The sequence below is a fragment of the Aulonocara sp. 'chitande type north' Nkhata Bay genome, linkage group LG12, assembly GCF_057382095.1.
Source record: "Aulonocara sp. 'chitande type north' Nkhata Bay isolate Kocher_YH1m ecotype deep benthic linkage group LG12, A_spYH_male_GT1.1, whole genome shotgun sequence".
NCBI lineage: Eukaryota > Metazoa > Chordata > Actinopteri > Cichliformes > Cichlidae > Aulonocara > Aulonocara sp. 'chitande type north' Nkhata Bay.
In genome coordinates, this window is record NC_141355.1 from 39,125,482 (window position 1) to 39,131,481 (window position 6,000).

The window sequence follows — 6,000 nt, forward strand, 5'->3', positions numbered from 1 at the left end:
CAGAGGCCTACGCGGAGCTGATCCAGTTTCTGGATGACAAAAGTTTGTCTCTTGTTATGCGAGAAGCAGCGGATGATGGACGGAAGGCGCTGGGGATTCTAAGAAACTATTATGCAGGTAAAGGAAAGCCTCGTATAATTAGCCTGTATACAGAACTCACTTCGCTCCAAAAGTCCAGCAGTGAGAGTGTGACTGAGTATGTGATACGAGCAGAGACAATAATCACAGCCCTGAGGAATGCTGGTGAAACATTGAGTGATGGGCTATTGGTAGCAATGGTTTTGAAGGGACTGCCAGAATCGTTCAAACTGTTTGCTATTCATGTCACACAAAGTGAAGTTGAAGTGACTTTTGCTGAATTTAAAACTAAACTGCGAAGCTTTGAAGACACAGAGAAAATGCGCGCCGCAGCATCAGATGACAACATCATGAAAGCACGTGCACGACCGAGCGACAATCCCACGTTAGAAAAATCGAATGACCGTGGGGCCGGCAACGCAGACATAGTGTGTTTCAGATGCAGACTAAAAGGACACAAAGCCAGGACGTGTCAGCGCAAGCAGTGGTGTAGCGAGTGTAAAAGCACCACCCATCGAGACTCAACATGCAGACAGAAACGGCGGCAAGACAACGCACGGAAAGTTTCCGAGGAGTCGGGTAGCAAAGACTACGCATTCCGGGTAAGCAGCGAGGATGCAGCGTTCCAGTCAGAATGTGGCATCAACAAAAAGGGTCTGATGGTGGACACAGGGGCAACTTCGCATATTGTTACAGATATAACAAAGTTCAGGAGATTCGACGACAGTTTCCAGCCCAAGACACACTACGTAGAGTTGGCTGACGGCACAAAGTGCACTGGAGTTGCAGAGCAAAGAGGGGAGGCAGAGGTTTGCTTGATGGACAGCAGGGGGCAGTGCCACAAAACAACCTTGAAACAGGCACTGTACATCCCATCGTATCCACAAGACATCTTCTCTGTGAAAGCAGCTACCTCAAATGGAGCAACTATGATCTTCAAGCAAGGAAAAGACACCCTGCGACACAAAGACGGTACAAGGTTCCCAATATATGAGTACAACAGACTGTACTACCTACAAACAGTAAACACTGAAGGTAAAGACCAGTGTAAGGGTTGCTATGACATGCAAACATGGCATGAAATTCTTGGTCACTGTAATTATGATGACATTCAGAAATTACAGGGTGTTGTTGATGGTATGGCAATCAAAGGGAAAACAGATAAATCTGTCTTGCATTGTGAAGTGTGCACACAGGGAAAGTTTGTTCAAACTAGAAACAGGGACCCTGATGCACGAGCCAAAACCGCCTTAGAGCTGGTACACACAGACCTAGCTGGTCCAGTAGACCCAGAGTCCAGAGATGGATGTAGATTTGCACTATCATTCACTGATGACTATTCCAGTGCAGTGTTTGTGTATTTTCTGAAAAATAAGAGTGACACAGCAAAAGCAACACAGAAGTTTCTGGCTGATACAGCCCCGTATGGGCAAGTTAAATGTATCAGGTCTGACAATGGAACAGAGTTTATGGGAAATGAGTATCAGGCACTCCTTAGCGAAAATGGAATCAGGCATGAGACCTCAGCACCATACTCACCACACCAAAATGGTACTGCAGAACGCAATTGGCGTACTCTTTTTGATATGGCCAGGTGTATGTTAATAGAGAAACAGTTACCTAAAGAGTTGTGGACGTACGCAGTGCAAACAGCAGCTGTAGTGAGGAATAGATGTTTTAACAGACGCACAGAACAGACACCATATTTAATGCTGACAGGAAGAAGGCCAAACCTTTCCAGGATGCAGACATTTGGGTCAGTGTGTTATGCCTACAGGCAGAACAAGAGAAAACTAGACTCAAGGTGTGAGAAAGGAATTTTTGTTGGATATGACAAGAACAGTCCAGCTTATATGGTCTACTACCCAGACAGTGAGGAAGTACAGAAGCATAGACTGGTGAAGTTTGAGACTAAAACAAGAGTAGAGAGACAAACACAGACTGACAAGGTGCCAGATGATGAGGGTGACTTTGAGACACCAAACAGGTTTACCAAGACCAGAGAACAGACTGATGTGAGTACAGAACACACAGATACTCAGGAACAGATCCCAGTAAGCATGTCTGAGATGAGCAGCCAGTCACAGGAGAATGAACTCGACTGCAAGGCTGCAAGGTATCCTTCCAGAGTGAGAAAGAGGCCTGGGTATTTAAGTGAATATGTTACTGATAAGGAGGATTGTGATCAAGTACTTACAAACATGGATTATTGTAACAGAGCAATGTGTAACATTCCCCAAACATTCAAGGAAGCAATAACTTCATCTAACTCAGAGAAATGGGTCAGTGCAATGGATGAAGAGATGCAATCACTAAGTGAAAATGACACATTTACCTTAACCACTTTGCCTGAGGGTAAGAAGACAGTGGGGGGTAGATGGGTGTACGCAGTCAAAAACAATGTTGATGGATCTGAGAAGTACAAGGCACGTTATGTTGCTAAAGGATATAGTCAGAGGATAGGTGTGGATTATGAAGAAACATTTTCCCCTACTGCTAACCTGACTAGTATCAGAGTGTTGATGCAAAAGGCAGCACAAGAAAACATGCTTTTACATCAGATGGATGTTAAAGCTGCCTATCTTCACGCACCAATAGATTGTGAGGTATTCATGGAACAACCTGAGGGCTATGAGGTAAAGTCCGACACAAATGAAAAACTGGTGTGCAAGTTGAAAAAGTCGCTTTATGAGCTAAAACAATCAGGCCGAAATTGGAACAAGTTGTTGCATGAATATCTGAGTGAGAACAACTTTGTGCAAAACCCCGCTGACCATTGTGTTTACACAAAAATGACAGAAAACAAGAAGGTGATTCTGATAGTATGGGTGGATGACCTGATCATTGCTGCTAGTGATGAAAGTGAACTAACTGTTGTGAAGAAAATGCTTGCAGCAAAATTCAAAATGAAGGATTTGGGTAAACAGACATTTCATTGGTATAGATTTTGACCAGAGTGATAACTGTGTAAAAATGTCACAAAAACAATATGTGGAAAAAATACTTGAAAGATTCAACATGCAGGATTGTAAAGAAAGACAGACACCTTGTGAGCAAAAACTGAACTATGCTGATGATGCAGAAAAGATGAGTGATGTCAAAAGGTACAGAGAGGCAGTTGGTAGTCTGATCTATTTGGCTACATGCACAAGACCAGACTTGAGTTTTATAGTCAGTAAACTTTCACAGTACTTTACTGAGCCAACTGAAGACCAATGGACTACAGTAAAACATGTACTGAGGTATCTGAAAGGGACAACCGAGAAAGAACTGTGTTACAGGAAATGTGACAACAAAGAACTGAGGTTGTGGGCATACAGCGATGCTGATTGGGCAGCTGATGTAACAGACAGACGGAGTACAACCGGTTATTGCATAAGCTTGTCTGTAGATGGTCCTTTAATCTCATGGAAAACCAAAAGACAACCTACTGTTGCATTATCTACTGTGAAGCGGAGTACATGGCTTTAGCTGCAACCCTACAAGAAGTTTTGTACCTAATGCAACTGTTACAAGGTATTGATGGACAAAAATATGCACCGCCAAAAGTTCATGAAGATAATCAGGGTGCAGTTGTGTTGGCGAAGAATCCTGTGATGAGACAGAGATGTAAACATGTTGACATAAAGTACCACTTTGTGAGATCAACTGTGAGTGCAGGAAAAATAACTCTGGATTATTGTTCAACAGAAGAGATGGTTGCAGATGTAATGACAAAACCTGCAACAAAAGTTAAGTTGTTCAAGTTTGAGAAGTTTATGTTTGGACATTAACATGGTATACGGACATGTATACAGTACTGAGGAAGAAACCTTTTGTTTGTTGTTTGTTTGTTTTTTGTTTACTTAAGAGCATCATAATATGAGAGCAAGTGGGAGTGTTGACATAAGAAGAGAAAATGCTCTCAATTATGGAGACAGTCAAATGGTTCATTTATGTTTGATGTGTGGTTTACATTTGTGTGGCTGTTAATAAAGTTAGTGCGCTCTAGGGGGCGTATGCGTTCATCAAAATGGCCGAAGGCTGATGTGTGTTTATTCCTCCCTAAATATCGTCGGTGAAGTTTGCCATGCACGTCAGATTTTCCTGCGCATTTTCATACCTCTGCCAACAATTGTCATTAACAAATGTTAAATGTTATTATTGAGAGGCACAAGCAGGACTCCACACGCACACACATTAAAAAAAATAAAAACGCCTCAGCAAAAAGGCACTTGGTGCACCCATCAGGAAAGGGGCAGATGCTCATGGCGTGTTTAATATATAGGGCTTTGGAGTTGACGTCATGCCGCAGTGCATTGTGGGATCGCGGCGCCATGTCAGAAGGCCACAAATCAAAACAAACACACTGTGTTGAAAGCAGGACTGCCAGAACCATGCTTAAAATCAGCGCAAAAGACAAAGGGCTGTATCACGACCGATTGCTCCCAGACGCCAAGAGACGATACTTGGGAAAAAATAGCGTGCATCGGTAATGTGGACCCGTATGAAAAAAGGCAGTGGAGTGGAAACCCAGACAGCCTACCGCCGTTGTCCTATGCCGATATCTTCGCTTACCCTGTCTGTGGAGTCAGCGCATACACTGCGAATCATTTTCGGAATCATAAATTCCTGGAGGTGCACATCTGATTCACAAACGGTTGGGTACAAGATTTGGCCGTTTTTAAGCCTCCACGTTTGTGAGTACGTTGACCATATGGCCAAGATACAGCCAGGTTGCCAGCTGTGTGTTGCCATGTAAACAGTTTGCTTTTCATGTGTATGTACTTGCTAAGTACATGTGAACAGATCTTGAATAAAAAATAAATAAACATACTTTTCTTTCCTGTTTCATATTTCATATGCTGGTTTGCCTGCAATAATGCCAAATAATAAGCTACTCCGTCAACATGACGTGGTTCTGCAGCATCACACATTAGGATGTTTTATCTAATTATCTATGACCGCAGCGCATTCAAAACAAAACTAAAAGCCTATTAAGCGAGATATGAATTTATTTAGAACTCACCGGAAAGAAAATGCGCACAAACCAACAAAAAATTGGGGATGGCAGAGAACTCGATATCCGCTCATCTCACCCCTGCAATCCAAGCCTGACGTCTTCGTTTAGTAATATCGGATACATGAAATCCCTCACGTTGCCTCCAGGAGGGGAAACGATGAAAAGAGAGCCCATTTTCCAGCTTCTTGCCTTCCCTATCGTGTGATCTAACGTTGCAACCGACAACACAGCACGTACGAACCATAGCTGACGCTTCCGTGTGCTTTGTTTGGCCTACTGTCATGGCGGGAGGTGGCATCACGCTCCAAAGCCCTATAATTATAACTTCTTTCATTTAAATTCACAAAATGGCAAAACGTGACAAGCTAGTATAACAAGGAAAAGAACAAAGAACAGTTGCCAAAGAAATACCGCGAGGACATTCATCTCATAAGAAAAGAAACATCTACTAAACATTGCAAGCAAGCAGGAACCACAGGATGCCGGAAAGCTGCTTGGTCTCAGAGATGGAGAGATAAACACTCCTGTCTCATCTATTCCCTGCTTCTGTTTTCATGTTAGTGTGAAGTGTGGTTTTTTGTTTGTTTGTTTTTGTTTTTGTGGGGTTTGTGTGTGTATATGTCTGTATGTTTGTATTTAGGATATTTCTGTTTTGCTTAATTTTCTTTAGTATAACTTTGAATAAACCAAAGAACAGTGTCTTAAAATCAGTCAATTATCTTGATGAACAATTCTTATTCTCCATGTGATGAATTAATTCATTGAGTCATTTTTACATTTTCTGTGATTTTCTTACTTAGAAACTGCATTCTTCCATGTTTACTAAAAATCCTCCATATTAACCAAGGAATTTAAAAAAAAAGTTTTTTAATAAGATGCCACCTGTAAGAATTACTTAAAGAAATGACAGGATAAAAACA